General features: G+C 42.0%; 1 long non-coding RNA gene across 1 annotated transcript in view; it reads right to left on the reverse strand.

Moving 5' to 3' along the window:
* Positions 1-1304: 1304 nt before the first annotated feature.
* LOC125938964 (uncharacterized) overlaps positions 1305-18464 on the reverse strand; it is a 35174-nt gene continuing 18014 nt past the window's right edge. The window contains exon 2 of the long non-coding RNA XR_007462873.1: positions 1305-1522. This is a non-coding gene — a long non-coding RNA (uncharacterized LOC125938964). The remainder of the gene's footprint in view (positions 1523-18464) is intronic.

Genomic DNA, 18464 nt, shown 5'->3' on the forward strand with positions numbered 1-18464 from the left:
GGATTATTGCTCACAATTCTTCCCTCGGTCCCTCGGCCATGGAAACCTACAGCACACCAGAGTGGATGGGTGTTTCCCCCACTTTATTGATATCGTGTTATGTAACTTGCTCTGGTCCATGGCATGTCGGTAAACATGACACGAAGAAAAACTTAAATGTCCTCGCGTCCTTTGGCTCAGTGTCTCGCACTCCCGCGACTGCCATGAAGACAGCCGATGCCAGTTAACTGTTGTCTCTTCAGTCTGGGCCCCAAAGTGAGACAGACAGGCAGTGCTACCCTCGACCCAAAGCCAAGAGCCAAGCTGTCCTGCAGCAGCCTAATGCGGTGCAACCCTGCAGACTTACAGGCAAGACCAGAACTGCTTCCTGGTACGAGCCAGAGTGGTCTTGAGATCTTTGCTAGAGTTTTGGAGCAACAGGTGACTCCCTCACCACTGCTAGTTAAAATAGGCAGCACATGGACAGATTCTAGTAATCCAACTGAAAACTAGTATGCGGACTTTATATGCAATTGGAGGCAGTGAGACTCTGTCAAACTGTGCCATTAGTTTAAAAGCCCTAACAGAAGTAATAGACAACACTAGTGAATTATGGGACATAGGTGGGAGTCAGCGGAAGGTGCAGAAACTGGGCCAAAAATGAATGAAGCAGGTCTAGACATGGTAGGCTTGCCTAGCTGCTGAGAGTTGGCGTGTCCCAGTGACAAAATGACACAGTCACCACAGTTGAATTGGTCTCCTGTTGAAACACAAAGCCTCTCTTTTCAATGCGTAGTTGAAACGTATTTTCATAGATCAAACACATTTCATAGAGTAATTTCATAGAATGAGACTTTGATATCAATATATTTGAAAGGCAAGCACAATAACGTTCTTCATTTTAGCAATGAAGGAAAAGTACAGAAACGGACTTGCTATATAAATTCTACATTTGTACCAAGAGAAGGCTGAACGCTGTCACGGCAAACTCTGTGAATGAAGGTTTCACAATAGTTCAAAAAAAGAAAAGCAATGAAGAAATGATTCACTACATAGCACACGCCTCACGCGTAGGACACAAAGTTGTGCAGAACTCAAAACAACCCGCAAGGTATTCATCAACGCCACGTTCTTTGGCATTTGGGGAGAAGAAATTTAGTTTCAGAAAACAAAAAAATAACATTGTTGATTTAAACTTTTCTGGTTTGGTGGTTATGTTGGTGCCTCATTTTTGTTTGTGTTTTACAGTTACAATAAACGTTAGAGGCAAGAGGTTTGCTTCAGTTTGTGTGTTGTTGTGACAGAGAACCTAAACTCAAACTCGCTTAAATAGGAAAGAAGATTTATTTATTCACGTAGTGGAAAAGCCTTGGGGCTGTTTAGTGTCATGAGTGGCTTCATCCAGGAGCTCCAAAAATGTAATAAAAATTCAATTTCTCTTAGTTTCTTGGCTCAGCCTTCTGCTGTGTCAGCTTCATTCTTAAGATTCATGCGGCAGCCTCTGGCATCTCCAGGCTCGTGTCTTCCTTCTTGCTACGAGGTCCTGTGGGAAGAGACAAAGTAGGACCATACAACTGCAGTATTCACCTCGATGGAAGCAATCACTAGACTCAAGGCCACAGGCTCCTACGGCACAACCTAAAGCACACAGACAATTTTCAGTGGGAGGAGACGGTGGGGAAAGTTTTCCCAAAATGAGTCCTATTAAGAAAATAAGTGGTGGGGGCGCCTGGGTGGCTCAGTCGGTTAAGCGGCCAACTTCAGCTCAGGTCATGATCTCGCGGTCCGTGAGTTCGAGCCCCGCGTCGGGCTCTGTGCCGACGGCTCAGAGCCTGGAGCCTGTTTCAGATTCTGTGTCTCCCTCTCTCTCTGACCCTCCCCCGTTCATGCTCTGTCTCTCTCTGTCTCAAAAATAAATAAACGTTAAAACAAAAAATTTTTAAAAAAAGAAAAGAAGTCGTCGGGGCGCCTGGGTGGCTCAGTCGGTTAAGTGTCCGACTTCAGCTCAGGTCACGATCTCACGGTTCATGGGTTCAAGCCCCATGTCGGGCTCTATGCTGACAGCTCAGAGTCTGGAACCTGCTTCGGATTCTGTGTCTCCCTCTCTCTCTGCCCCTCCCCTGCTTAGGCTCTGTCTCTCTCTGTCTCTCAAAAATAAATATCAATAAACAAAATTTTTTAATTTAAAAAAGGGAAAAAAAGACAATAAGTAGTGACTTTGGGTGGATAAGGAAGATTAAGCATCTTCTATAACAGAAGTCAGCATACGTCCTACTGCTTATGTTTATACAGCCACTAGCAAAGAATGGTTTTCCCATTTTTAAATAGTTTGGGGGAGGAATTTTATTTTATTATTTTTTTTTAGTGTTTATTTAGTTTGAGAGAGAGAGAGTGTGTGTGTATGAGAGAAAGTCGGGGAGAGGCAGAGAGAGAGAGAATCCCAAGCAGGCTCTGTGCTGTCAGTCCAGAGCCTAATGCGGGGCTGGATCTCATGAAGTGTGAGATCATGACCTGAGCTGAAATCAAGAGTCAGACGCTCAACCAACCGAGCCACACAGGCACCCTGAGTGTGTGTGGGGGTGGGGGGGGTGGGGGGGGTGGGGGTGGAGGGTTAAAAAAAATAATAGTTCATGACATGTGAAAATTATAGGAAATTCAAATTTCAGTGTTTCCCAAATAAAATTTTATTGGAACTCAGCCACACTCATTAAGTTATATAGTGTCTCTGACTGCTTTCATGCCATAATAGTCACAACAGAGATGATACAGCCCACAAAGTCTAAAAAATGTACTGTTTGATCCTTCAAGAAAAACTTTGCCAACCCCTGCTCTATAGGTTTATATCTATTGTTTTAACACATTAGAAGGTAGCATTATTGTTAAAATTATTTAGCTCAAGAATCATGGTCTTCAGCAGCGTATGTACTTTGAATGTAGATCACACATTCACATTCGAGAACTTCAGTTTCAGCTATAGGATACTAAATATCAAAGATGTAACACTAAGCAGGATTTCAGTTAAATAAAAGAGAAATGGACATTGCCCAGAAAATGAGGATTCTAATAATGACAAGGAAATTTTGAAATGCTCCTGTGACATCACCTCCAGATGTTCATCCCATTGGACACAGGCAGTGCTATGTGGGAGAGTTGGAGGACATGAGGTGAGACACTTCTGTCCATAAGGGGGGAGAGGACGGATGCTTGACAGCCAAGCATTCAATTGTTTAGGACACATCAGTTACATGTCTCCCAAGTCCAGTCTCTTCAAAGCAAACCACCCTGTCCACAGCCCTGCCCATGATCTGGCTCCAAGCACATCACCGTGGGGTGCCCAATCCATAGCTCAATCGATGGCTCATCAATAGTAAAAGCCCTTGGAAGGGGACACCTGGGTGGCTCCGGCAGTTAAGCGTCCCACTCTTGATTCCAGTTCAGGTCACGAGCTCATGGCTCTCGAGATCGAACCCCACACTGTCTGCAAGGAGCCTGCTCAGGATTCTCTCTCTTTCCCTCTCTTTGCCCCTCCCTGTGCTCTCTCTCTCTCTCTCTCTCTCTCTCAATATATATAAATCAACTTCAAAAAAAATCTTAAAAAAATAAAAGCTCTCAGAAATGAACAGGAGTATTAGCTTCCAATAGTTTCCACAACGAATTGCTACCAACTGGATGACAAACTGGAGGCCCAACTGGAGGACAAATTTTTTTAAAAAAATTAAAAAAAAGAAAACTATAAATTAATATGTATTTTTAATCATGCATACATATTTTTACATATAAACTGCAAATATCATCATTATCTAGCATACAAGGAACCTGTGCTAGGCATTATAAAGATATTAATAGAGGGACACCTGGGTGGCTCAGTTGGTTAAGCATCCAACTTTGGATTCCCACTCACATCATAATCTCATGGTTTGTGGGTTTGAGCCTCACGGCAGGCTCTGCACTGTTAGCTCAGAGACTGCTTGAGACTCTCTCTCTCTCTCTCTCTCTCTGCTCCTCCCCTGCTCATGCTCACTCTCTCTCTCTTTCAAAATAAATAAATAAACTTAAAAAATATATAGATAGATTCAGTTGCTTTTCTTTTTTTTTATTTTTTATTTTTTAACGTCTATTTATTTTTGAGACAGAGAGAGACAGAGCATGAATGGGGGAGGGTCAGAGAGAGGGAGACACAGAATCCGAAACAGGCTCCGGGCTCTGAGCTGTCAGCACAGGCACCCGACGGGGGGCTCGAACTCACGGACCGCGAGATTGTGACCTGAGCCAAAGTCGGCGCTCAACCGACTGAGCCACCCAGCTGTCCCGATTCAGTTGCTTTTCTAAAGGAACTTAAGACAAATGAGAGTACGTGTTTCATAGCATACATATTAGTTTTGAAGCATTCTATAATATGTTATATTATAAATATATACATAATATACATATACAAATATATACATATATACATATACATACATATATACATATACATACTATACATAATATACAAAAATATACATATATACATATATATATATGAAATAGCAATAAGCTAACCAATGGAAAACTCCAAAAACAGTACTACACCTATAGACACATGCACACATGTTGTGTACAGAATTTGGTATATGAAAAAAATGGTATTTTAAATCAGTGAGAAGAGGATAGATTACTGAATAATTGGTGATGAAATAACTAAGCATTTTTTAAAATTTCATTTATTTTACTGAATAATTGGTGATGAAATAACTAAGCATTTTTAAAAATTTCATTTATTTTGAGAGAGAGAGAGAGAGATGGAGGGGGGTAGGGGCAGAGAGAGAGGGAGAGAGAGGATCCCAAGTAGGCTGTCAGTGCAGAGCCCAACGTGGGGATTGAACTCACGACTCATGAGATCTGACCTGAGCTGAAATCAAGAGTCAGGTGCTTAACTGACTGAGCCACCCAGGCCCCCCTAAATAACTAAGCATTTTTTTAAAGTTAGGTTCTTATCTCATAACTTGTACCTAAATAGGTTCCAGGTGGATGAAATATTTGACTAAAAAAAGAAATCATATAAATATAGGGGAAGAAAATATAAAATGATATATTTATATAATCATGAGGTGGAGAAAGACTTTCTCAGCATTACACCGAAGACAGCAATCACAAGATTTTGAGAGATTTGACTGCTATAGTGAACACCGCAGAAGGTGGTCCCTCCAGAACAGGCTCCAAGTGTTGTCCGTAAGACAACAACCCTGCCCTATACCAAATCCACAGAGCTGCATTCTCATTGTATCTACATCAGAACCACATGACCCGGCTCCACTGGCTCAAATGTATCACAGCAGCAGCAGATACCTGGCCCAAGTTGAACCAATAAAATGTACTTTCAAGGAATTTGGACTTGGGACAAAGAGCTTCTGGTTCAGTCTGATTGCTATATTGAATAGGGAACATGCAAACATAAAAGACATGGATGGTCATTTTCTACCCACCCTGAAGTTTAAAAAAAAAAAAAAAAAAAAAAAAAAGCTGTACCGTCAGGACCTGGAAATGAAGCAGAATACAGAGAAAAGCAGATATGGAGAGGGGATTTCTAACAGTGAGCTTCAGACACTTTCTGATACCTGGCTACATTGTTACCTTTGGGTCCGCTGAGCTATATCAACATATGCATTGGGTGGGAGGTACAAGCTTCCAGCTGAGGAATGAATCAGTCACAAGGATGAAAGGCGCAGCGTAGGGAGGCACCTGGCTGACTCAGTTGTGGAGCATGTGACTTTTGATCTCGGGGTTGTGAGTTCAAGACCCCTGTTGGGTGTAGAGATTACTTAAAAACAAACAAAGAAACAAACAAACAAAAAAACCTGGGGTGCCTGGGTGGCTCAGTCGGTTAAGCATCTGGCTCTTGATTTGGGCTCAGGTCATGATCTTGCGGTTCGTGGGTTTGAGCCCCGCCTCGGGCTCCGTGCTGACAGCTCGGAGCCCGGAGCCTGCTTCGGATTCTGTGTCTCCCTCTCTCTCCACCCCTCCCCCATTTGCGCTCTGTCTCTCTGTCTCTCTCTCAAAGATAAATCAACATTAAAAATATTTTTTAATAAAAAATTGTAAAAAAATTAAAGGCTTTTAAAAGTAAGGTACAGCCATTGTGCTGTATGGTGACAGAAGGTAGCTGCACTTGTGGTGGGCACCACACAACATACAGACTTGTTGAATCACCGTTGTGCACCTGAAATTAATAAGAGTGCGTGTCAACTATACTCCAGTTGGGAAAAAAAAAAAAAAAGCTAACAGGAACCTTTTGTGTACCTCTCCCTTTCTTACATCTGAGTGGGATGCAAATGATTCCACACGAGCCTTGGCTCTTTTTCTCTCTCTCGGCACCTCGCCTGAAGAGCGGGCCGCGCAGTCTTGTTTCCCACCCGCGGCGTCTCTGGCGCGGTGGCATAGGACCGTGGGAGCCCACGGCACCGACACACTGCGCGCAGAGGTGCACACGCAGCAGTGGGGGAAGTGCTTCTCATCTGTTCCTTCCACACAGGTCTGCCGAAGGTCTCAGTAGGAATGCGCACTAATCTGTTTTTATTATTATTAAAAAAAATTTTTTTTAACATTTATTTATTTTTGAGAGACAGAACATGAGTGAAGGAGGGGCAGAGAGAGAGGGAGACACAGAATCCGAAGCAGGCTCCGGCCTCCGAGCTGTCAGCATGGAGCCCGACGCGGGGCTCGAACTCACAAACCATGGGATCATGACCTGAGCTGAAGTCAGATGCTTAACTGATGGAGCCACCCAGGTGGCCCAGCACTAATCTCTTAATGATGCAGTCTAGTGTTACATTTCCCTCCTTCCCTAGTTCACTTTCCTTGGTTTCTCATTTCTACTTCCTGGAATCACATCCCAAAGGCACTACCACCATGTAACCCGAGACCAGGTTCTGCTTTTGGGGAAACCCAGAATAAGCAAGTTGATATCAGAAGTGGCCACAGAAAGAAAACCCTCGGGACAGGATTCTAAACCTGGATCACCCACTGGTCATGCAGCAAAAAGAAACCCATTGTTGGTAGTGTGTAAGATGCCTGTAATCTCTGATGACAATGGTTTCACGAATTGCAATCATCTATGTTGGATTGGACTATGATGAAAGTGGAAGGCAAAGCATGGGTTATGTGGTAATTTGGCAGTCGTGTAGACGGCAATGGTGATTATAAGAATTATAGAATGGTTTGGCATTTGTTCGCTGTTTTTCAAGTCTTGATAAAAGAAAACATACTCATGTCATCCAACTACCAACTCGAAGCCTACCATAAAAATACAAAGTCCTTCATGGCAGTGTCCTTTTGACAACTGGTACTGGATCCCCTGGATCTCTATATGGAAAAAGTGAACGTTGAGCTCTATTTCATACTATACCCTAAAATTAATTCTAGACAGGTATCATGGACTTAAATGTAAATAGTAAAATGATAAAGCTTCTAGGAAGACAACACAGGAGAGCATATTCATGACCTTAGGGTTAAACAGAACATAAAGAGCACTAACTATAAGAAAAGATTGATAAATGGACTGCATTAAAGTTAAGAAATTCTGTTCGCTTAAAGACACCATTAAGAGAGTTAGAAGGCAAGGTGTCTGGCTGGCTCAGTCAGAAGAAACATGCAACTTTTGATCTCAGGATCATGAGTTCAGGCCCCATATTGGATGTAGAGATTTTTTTTTTTTAAAGAGGGTTAAAAGACAAACCAAGGACTTGGAGCATGTATTCAACAAAGTACTTAGATCCAAAATATATATTCTTACAAATCAATAAGAAGAAAAGTAGCTTATATGGCCAGATATTTTTTTTTAAATTTTTTTTAACATTTATTTATTTTTGAGACAGAGAGAGACAGAGCATGAACGGGGGAGGGTCAGAGAGAGGGAGACACAGAATCTGAAACAGGCTCCAGGCTCTGAGCTGTCAGCACAGAGCCCGACACGGGGCTCGAACTCACGGACCGCGAGATCATGACCTAAGCCGGACGCTTAACAGACTGGGCCACCTAGGTGCCCCATATGGTCAGATATTTAAAAACTGCCCCCAAAACTCACAAAGAGGATAAACAAATGGCAAAATGCATATGACAAGATGATTAATGTCATTGCTCATCAAGGAAAACACACATTATAACTTCAAGTTGATAGTACCACACTCCCACAAGAATGACTTAAATGAAAAGGACTGTTAATGAGAAGTGAGTAAGCGGTGAGGATATGGAGCCCCTAGAATCTTATACGTTGCTGGTAGGGGCATTTAAATCAGTACAACCACTTCGGAAAACTGATTGACAGTGTTAGAGTTTTATGTACGTACGGCCAATAACTGGAGAATTCTACTCCAGTAGAACTGGAACTGGAAAAATTCTACTCCCAAAAGAAAGGAGGGTCTACATGCACCAAAAGCCATATATAAGAATGTGCATAGCAGTTTTACCGTGATAGCACAAACTGGAAGTCACCCAAATGTCCATCAGCAGGAGAGTGGATAAATGAATTGTGGTACACTGTGGAATGCTCAACAGCAATGAACATGAACTAATGCTTCATACAACACATGAGTGCATCTCACAGATGCAATGATGAGCAAAAGTACAAACCACAGATTCTTTCATGTGAAGTTAAAGCATAGGAAAAATGCATTTATGATAAATGAGGTCAAACATTGATATCTTTGAGGGGAAATTGTTGATTGGGAGAGGGTCATGAAGGAGCCTTCTGGAGTGCTGGAAATCTAGAGTATCTTGACTGGGTAATACTCGCAAGGGTATACATAAATGTAAACATACATCAAGCACTATGTTTAATATGAGTACAGTTTGCTGTATGTAAATTCTAGCTTGATAAAAAGTAAATAAAAAGAAAAAAGGGTAAAAATGAAAATGAAAAATAAAATATCCCTCATTTCCCGTGTCTGTAGGGCAACATATGCCAAAAAAAATATATATATATCAGACTCAAGATTTCATTGTAATGGTAGCAAAACCGCAAAGGAGAGTGAATGCATGGTCTCAAAAAGTCCTCTATGCCAAAGTCAAGGCTGTGGTAGGAAAAGTTGTATCCTGACATCTGAGACAGTGACATTTGGGTGGATAAGTTGAAATATCTTAAATCCCCAGATTCCCATCAATCTTTTGCCAGGAGAAGCAACCCCTTCCCCCTTGCTAGAGAGAAAAATTTCACAATGGCTGGAAGCTTTGCAAAAACCTTACCTGAGTCAGGCGTCTTGCAAGACAATGCTTTTTTTTTTTTTTTTTTTTCTGTGTAAGATCTGCCACCACATCCTTCATTGCCTCAGGAATAACAAGTGTCTACTGGGAAAATACATTTCCTACTCTAGGAGGAAATAGCTTATACAATCAAAACAATTACAGGACCAGAATAATAAGTACTGGCAAGAACTGGAAGAACATGTGTGGGAGTGTATTTTGAGAATGTTCAATCAGGGTGGTGGTAAGGGGAAAGAAAATAAATTTGCATAGTGGGGAACTTGTTGACATTAAAGCACTCTCCTGTGACGTGGGGTTATGCCTCCTGGAAAGGAAGTCTTAAGTCATCTTGAAATGCTGCTCAGATGGGCTCCTGAAGGTTGGCCATGCAGATTTCTTACTGTATAGGAGGTTGAGATGGCAGAATGGTAAGGAAGGGGTCTCAAGGCTTGGAGAGGTAAAAATGTTAAAATAGATTAATTACACTTACTACATTTGATCAGAGAACCCTCTATCTGACTATATTCCCCAGAAAGCCCTAGAGAACACGGACTTCAATAAGGGAATAAGAAATGCACCAAGAAGTTTGCATTGGGTTATTTGAGAAACTCAATGACACATCTCCTCTATATGTTGAAGAGAAGTCTGCCTTGAAACCAGCCTTCAAAAGAGGTGATAGAATTCTAGAATGACAGAGGCCAGGGAGTGGCACCTACCAACAGAGCCAGTATGGACATAACTACCATAATAGTAGGCTGGAGTGACAATCAGAGTACCTCTACCCACAGAAATCCATGCAAATGGTTAATAGATTACGATGTTCCTAGAATCAAGACAGATATCCAGTCAAGGTATTACTTATTTGCCTTATAAAACAGCAACAACAAATACAACAACAACAACAACAACAACAACAACAACAACAAACAGCTGCTAAGATTGATGTCAGCTACAAAATGGAAAAATATTGTGGTCTCTCATTCAATTTTAAACCAGCTCATAGACCAGAGCCTATGATTAAAGGGGAGTATGGGTCTCTTTGAGGAAGGACTTTATAATACCTCCTCAAGTATGCATAATAAACATCCCCCCCACTCGTGTAGCCATTTACTATAGAAAATGAACGCTAGAGAAAGGAATCTTCCCAGACTTTTTGAAAACTGTTACATAATAGGCTCTGAACTGTCACTGGAACAATCAAAACCAAAATGCCATCATGGACCAGTGGGTAGAGTAAGGACTTATGGATGTCAAGTGATGAAGGCAGAAGTCCATGTTACTATGAGGCTAAAAATATCTTGAAGATATAAAATAATTTTCCTAATGTGAAATTTGAATGAACATACTTACCATTTGGTAGAATCTTCACACTCCCTGACCGACCATGTAAAAGTTATTGCAGGGTCGGTAGGGGGCAGGAGGGGCACCTGGGTGGCTCAGTTGGTTCAATGTCCAACTCTTGATTTTAGCTCAGGTCTTGATCTCAGGGTCATGAGTTCAAGCCTGGCATTGGGCCCCACACCAGGCATGAAGCCTACTTAAAAAAAAAGGGGGGGGGTATGAAGAAATCCTTGAAAATGACCCCCTCCATCCCTAATCAACATGCCAAGACAGTAAATCGAACATATCCCAAGAGAAACTTCAGGAATTCACACAACTTGCAAATATTTAAAGGAGGCTGAGGTGTTGGTTTCCATCATATTCCTGTTTTACTTGTATGACCTCTGCAAAAACCAGATGGATGATGTGGCTTAACGGTGGTGTATTAACCTTAACCGCTTGGTAACTCCAACTGCAGCTGATGGGCCGGATATAACATCTTTAACACAAAAGACCAGTACAAGCTCTGGTATGTGGTATGCAAACAGCTCTGGATCTTAAAAACACGTTCTTTTCAATACCCAAGGGTAAAGAAGATGAAAAACAGTTTTACCTTGGACAGAAGTACATTTTATTGTGTTGACTCAGGTCTATCTAAACTCTTCTGGCTTCTTCACAATATTGTCTGCAAAATTCCTGATCATCTTGACATTCTCCAGAAAAGCAAGCTGGTCCACGATGGCATCGTAAGTAGGCTTGGTGAACAGGAAGTGGCAAGTACTCTGGGTGGCCTAGTATGACCTCTGCATGCCAGAGGGAGGGGGATAAACACTACACACGACTCACAGGCCTGCTACTTCAGTGAAACCTTTAGAGATCCAGCAGTGTGGGATGTCACAGGCCACCTAAGGAATAGGACAAACTTGTACCTTGTACCACGAGCGCTAGGAGGCACAGACAGGGCTTGGTGGGGCCTTCAGATTCTAAAGGCAGCATTTACTGAATTTGGGGCTATCGCGCCAACCTATTATTGAGCAGTTCAGAGGGCTGCTGGCTTCAAGTGGGGCCTCGAGGGAAGAGAAAATGTTTTAGCCGTTTTAGGTCACTAGGCTAACGGAGAATCAATTGTATTAGAAGTATCCTTGATGTGTAAGGATTTAAAGATACTAAGAATCACTGGCAAACCTCAATAGAAGAGTTGCAACCCAGACCCTAGGTTTATGGTGGAGAGTGATGCTTTGGTGGCAGAGAACTAGTTGCCGTTGGAAAAGTGGCTCCCGGTGTGCCAGGAGGCCTCAGTACAGGCTGAGCTCCTGACGTGGGACGTCAAGTGACTATGTAACCAGCGCAAGCCATCATGAATTCGTGATGATAAGATCCATCAGACAGTTAAGTTCAGACTGGTGTAGCGGTAGCCTGTCATAAAAGGTAAATGGTACACACAGGATGGAGGTTCAGCATGTCCGCGGGGTTTGTGTAAGTTACATAAACAGGTGGCCCAAGCTCCCCTATCTCCTACTTCTATTGCACTGGTGCCTCATTTCGTACCTCTGACCAACTGATGGGGGAAGATAAAACTCAGGCTTGGTTGTCAGACAGGTTCACTCAATATGTTGAGGGAGAGCCAAGAACGCACTGCTTGATACACACAACTCCATACAAAGACATACAGAGACAGACTTAGATGTGCCAACAAAGTCTAGCATTTTCTTTGATCATGGATGTGGACGGCAAACCACTGACGGACAATATCTGTGACACGGGGATAAATACAACTCATAAATATTTTCACGTTACATTATTATTTATGGCTATTACTACGTTGAAATTGGCAGTTATTAGTTATTACATATTTAATCAATAAACAAACACAATTACTATATATCACTCTACGTAATTTCTTTCATAATCCCTTGTATTTTATCTTACGCATTTAAAAACACTATTTTGAGGAGTCCAGTGGCTTCACCACGTGCTACAGAGGTTATAGCACAGAAATAACCGAGAATCAGGTCCAGAAGAAACTCATCTAGCAGCGACTATGGGCGTATGTAGGGATAATCATGCCAACATTGTCCATCACACAGGGGAGCTGTATGTCCGTTGTTAGAATGGATAAGTTAAATGCTGTAGCTTTATACTATAGATACATATACTAAAACATGAATTCATCTTAAAATCATAGCATTGAGTGAAGAATAGCAAAATCTATGTGGTCTAATTTAAAACAGTGGCACACATGAAACGATACTACATAAACTTCCATTTCTATGTATTTGAAGAACATATACGTACTCAAGAACCTGTATTACAGACGTCACACTGTAGAGTAGGAGCCTAGGGCCAAGGGTAGGTATAGGACAAGAGGGCTGCAGAAGGAGGGTGGAAAATGGAAAAAATTAGCTACCGCATGAGAGGAGCCTTATGTGAAGCAGTAAGAAAGGCGAGTCATGAACCGAGAAGTATGCATGGTTCATCCTGCTGATTCAAGTTCAAACAAATAAACCAAAAGACCCACCATGGGGTAGGATTGGAGTGAGGATGAAAGGGGAGAAGAAAATGGGTGACGGTCATAATAGAGGAGGGCACTTGTTGGGATGAGCACTGGGTGTTGTAAGTGATGAATCAAGAGAATCTACTCCCAAAGCCAAGAGCACACTATATATTCTGTATGTTAGCTACCTTGACAATAAATTATATTAAAAAAAAAAAAAAAGACCCACCATGAACAATATGTAAAGGCAAATGAAAGGCTAGGGAAAGTAATCACATAAAAAATAAGGCGAAGAGTTAATTTCTTTAATGCAGATGCTGTTATCAATCAAGGAAAATAAACAGATTCTTAAAATATGGACAAAAAAATTAAAGCAGACAATTCACAAAAGAGGACACACATATACAACAAGGAAATGTTTAAAGTCACAAATAATACAAGGTAAAATACCCAGTGTTGTCAAGGGAGGGGAAAATCTAACCCTCTCAAGCACTGCTAGACAGGAAGGGAAAAGTGGTACAGATGTTCTGGAGGGAAATCTGGCCTCTATTAAAATGCCATGAAAATCTGCTCTAAAAACCTGCAAATCCTTGGCACAACATTTTCACATGCAGAAATGTATCTTAAGGAAATAACCAAAGCCCATGAAACTTAGTTACAGAAACTTAGTTACAAAGTATTTACTGTAGCATTGTTTCTCACAACTGAAATGAGAATAAGGTGATTCGATCCTGGCAAAGTGAACTATAATATACTCATATTATAGAATAAGATTATGTCACTGAAATAGTATCAATAAGATGGGAATGTGTTTAGGGACACCTGGGTGGCTCAGTCGGTTAAGCGTCTGACCTCGGCTCAGGTCATGATCTCACAGCTCGTGTGTTCGAGCCCCTCGTCAGGCTCTGTGCTGACAGCTCAGAGCCTAGAGCCTGCTTCGGATGCTGTGTCTCCCTCTCTCTCTGCCCCTCCCCTGCTCACGCTCTGTCTCTGTCTCAAAAATAAACATTAGGAAAAAAAATGTTTTTTTAAAGATGGGAATGTGTTTAAAATACAGTGAAGTGGAAAGACATACACTTTGTGTAATATGAATAAATTTGTGATTTAACATTTATACAGTATTTTGAATCATAAAAGATTCACATTCATTAAAAGGATTTGGAAAAGAAAGGTCAAGAAGACAGTCATAGAGGAGGGCACTTGTTGGGATGAGCACTGGGTGTTGTAAGTGATGAATCAAGAGAATCTACTCCCAAAGCCAAGAGCACACTATATACTCTGTATGTTAGCTACCTTGACAATAAATTATCTGTCATAGAGGAGGGCACCCAAAGTTTCACCAAACAGATATATTCACTGTTTATACTTTAATGTACGTTATATGGATGATAATCTAATGTAAACAAATGGAATAAAAATATGTTCTTTGGGAACCCAATGTCAAATTTAATTTCTCATCCAAATGTTCACAAATGAGTAAATCCAGTATGTACTATTTACCTTTATGATGGATTACTGCTACATCCACCAGAACTTTGACAAAACTAGTAACACAGAAAAGCTGAGATGCAAATTAGGTAAAAATTTCCAAATACTGATTACAAAATAAATGATTGAAAAGAGTAGGAAAATTGAATGGAATAAGACCCATGTACAGTTAACATTTATTTATGTGTTTGCTTATATTTTTAAATGTTTATTTTTGAGAGCGAGGGAAAGGGAGGGGCAGTGAGAGAGGGGGTACAGACAGAGGACCCAAAGCAAGCCCCACGCTGCCAGCAGAGAGCCCAAGGCAGGGCTCGAACCCATGAACCATGAGATCATGACCTGAGCCACCAACTGAGCCCCCCAGGTGCCCCAACATTTCTTTTTATCTAACCATCTCAGACCGTCGAGTATGAAGAAATTCATGATAAACCACTAAGAGGACACAAGTTAACATTCAAAGCTTGGGTTCTGGAGACTGGATGCATAGGCTTGAATCACTGTTCCAGCACTTACAAGCTCTCGGTCATTGGGCAACCTAATGGCTCTGACCCTCGGTTTCCTCAGAATGGGGATGATAATAGGCCCTACTTTGGGGGCTGTAGGGTGAAACGAGATAATATATGTAAAGCATTTAGAACTGTTCCTGGTTCTTAAGGAGCACACTGTAAACGTTAAGTACTGGCTTTGCAAACATCAGTCAAGCAATGGAACCACGGTTTAAAATAGCTATCTGAAACCGTCTCCATCGTGTGTATTGAAAATGTAATTCAGTATGAAGCTGCACACACATTACATTCCTTTCCTTCAAGTTAGCTCAGGAGAACTTTTTTTTTTTAAGTGGGCGGTTGAGAGAGAGAAAAAGAAAGAGAGAGAGAGAGAGAGAGAGAGAGAGAGAGAGAGAATCTTAAGCAGCTTAAGCAGGCTCCGATCTCAATGCAGAGCCTGGAGCCTGGCATGGGGCTCAATCCCACAACCCTGGGATTGTGACTTAAGCCGACATCAAGAGTCAACACTCAACTGACTGAGCCACCCAGGCGCCCCAGGAGAGCTTTTTAATACCAGTATAAATACTCACGGCCACCATCAGAACTGTTAAAGTGGAAAATGACTGCCTTGCCGGATAGAGGCTGTGTGTGTATATGACATCTCAAAGTCAGTATACAGTCTCTAGGTGGATTAACTCTCCCGGTCCTTTCCGGATTCTTAGAATTGGGATTATGACACTTTCTATGCCCAATATACATTTTGATGTTGGCCTACAAAGATATTTAAGGCTCGATACTCATCTTCTCAGAACTTAAATCACTTAAGAGGATGATGTCAAAATACTTAAAAAAAAAATAACTAAGCAGTCTTACTATCTTAATTTTCTATTATTGCTGTAACAAATTACCACAAATTTAGTGGCTTCCACAAATGTATTCTCTCACAGTTTGGGAGGTCAGAAATCTGAAATGAATCCCACGGGGCTAAAATCAAGGTGTCAGCAGTTCTGCGTTCATCCTGAAGGCTCTCATGGGAGTATTTGTATTCTTCCTTCCAGCTTCTAACGCCACCCACATGCCTCAGCTCACGACGCCCTTCAAAGCCATCAATGTCAGGCTGAGTCCTTTCCATGCTTCATCTTGTTGGTTCTCTTCTCTGCCTCCCTCTTCCAGGTTTAAGGACTCTTAAAATCACAGTGGGCACACCTGGACAATCTAGGATAATCTCCCTGCCTTAACATCAACTGATTAGCAGATTTAATTCTACCTGCAATCTTAACTCCTCTTTACCATAAAACCTAACATATTCATAGGTTCCAAGGATTAGGATGTGGACATCTTTGGGGATTGGTGGGAAGATTACTCTGTATACTGCTCCTAGTAAATGATAATGACCTAATGAGGTAAAGAAATGGTACCTAACAAGAGTTTGGTGGAGTTTAATGTCACTGCAGCTGGGGATGGTCACGGAAAGCTTAAAGGAAAAGGTAGATTTCTTCTGGTCCTAAATGCATAGTTTTGAAAGTGGAGGGGTGGGGTTCCGGGTCAGAGAAGGAAGAAGAACAAGGTCTGGAAAATGTAAGAAGTGAAGTGGAACCAGGGGACAGGGTTGCTAGGCTAAAGCAAAGGTTCACAGAAGGGGAGAATGAATGGGAACCAGAAGGAGAAAGGCTGAGGAGTTTCAGAGTCATCTTTTCCCAAAAATAACTGACCCCAGAGTGCTTTTTATAATTATAATGTATTCATAGATGACCATCAAAAGTTAAAAGCTTTTTAATGTAACAACATCTTGATTAAACACCGTTAGAAAACAGTAGATACAGTGCCTGCCTGAACTAAAGTAGGCAGCCCAAACTGTCCCCTCAGATGAACGGCAAGAAATGATCAAATGTGGATATTCCTCATTTTTAAGACTCATCCATAAAAAAAATCAAAACCTTTTATGAAGAACAAATGATATCTACTATTAAATATCTCTCGGGGCGCCTGGGTGGCGCAGTCGGTTAAGCGTCCGACTTCAGCCAGGTCACGATCTCGCGGGTCCGTGAGTTCGAGCCCCGCGTCGGGCTCTGGGCTGATGGCTCGGAGCCTGGAGCCTGTTTCCGATTCTGTGTCTCCCTCTCTCTCTGCCTCTACCCCGTTCATGCTCTGTCTCTCTCTGTCCCAAAAATAAATAAAAAACGTTGAAAAAAAAATTTAAATATCTCTCATATTTTTATTATACAAAATAACACGCACAAATATTAAATGGGAAAGGGTTTTTTTTTCCCCCGTAATGTGGCCACTCGATGTTGAGGGTCACGCTGAAGGTCAGGTCCTCGTATCAGTTGCGTTAAGTCTACTCCTTCAGGTTGTCCTCACAAAACAAAGCTGCATTTCATGAGGTGCATCAGAGAAAAGGGAATATTGCACATATTGTGATAACCAAGCACTTTTTAAAACAGCTGTAACAAAAATAACTGTATGTTTTCTTTTTTTTTAATTTTTTTAATGTTTATTTTTGAGAGAGAGAGAGACAGAGTGTGAGCGAGCAAGGGGCAGAGAGAGGGAGACACAGAATCTGAAGCAGGCTCCAGGCTCTGTGCTAACAGCTCAGAGCTGACAGCTCTGTGTCATCATGACCTGAGATCATGACCTGAGCTGTGAGATCATGACCCGAGCTGAAGCCAGATGCTTAACTGACTGAGCCACCCAGGCGCCCCTATAACTGTATGTTCTCAAAAGTTCACTTCTACACTGTTAATTTTAGTTTTTTTTATTTCTTAAAAATGTAGGGGTGCCTGGGTGGCTCAGTCCGTTGAGCGTCCGACTCCGGCTCAGGTCGTGATCTCGCGGTTCATGAGTTCGAGCCCCGCATCGGGGTCTGTGCTGACAGCTCAGAGCCTGGAGCCCGCTTTAGATTCTGTGTCTCCCTCTCTCTCTGACCGCCTCCCGTTCTGTCTCTGTCTCAAAAAAATAAGTAAATGTTAAAAAAAAATTTTTAAAGATTTTAAAAATGTATTGTGTACACTGGTAAAAACCCAAGTCTCTAACTGTACAAAGGGTGGAGAGTGAAAAGCCAGTTCCCCCACCCTTGAGCCACAAAACCCAGTTCATCTCCCCAGAGACAACCACCTGTCGTTATCTCGTGTCCTTGTAGACAGTACCTTTACACCCAAATGGCAGCATGTTCCAGAAACACTGCTCTGGACCTTGTTTTTGTCATTCACTTCCCAGCTTTTTAAAAACTGCTGGTGCCACTGTTCAGCTTCACCTTGAAGTAGTCAGAGATTTGCTTTTGGATTCAGAAAGTGTGAGGGGCGCCTGGGTGGCTCAGTCGGTTAAGCGTCCGACTTCGGCTCAGGTCATGATCTCGCGGTCTGTGAGTTCGAGCCCCGCATCGGGCTCTGTGCTGACAGCTCAGAGCCTGGAGCCTGTTTCAGATTCTGTGTCTCCCTCTCTCTGACCCTCCCCCGTTCATGCTCTGTCTCTCTCTGTCTCAA

Source organism: Panthera uncia (genome assembly GCF_023721935.1).
Source record: "Panthera uncia isolate 11264 chromosome B2 unlocalized genomic scaffold, Puncia_PCG_1.0 HiC_scaffold_24, whole genome shotgun sequence".
NCBI classification, from domain to species: domain Eukaryota; kingdom Metazoa; phylum Chordata; class Mammalia; order Carnivora; family Felidae; genus Panthera; species Panthera uncia.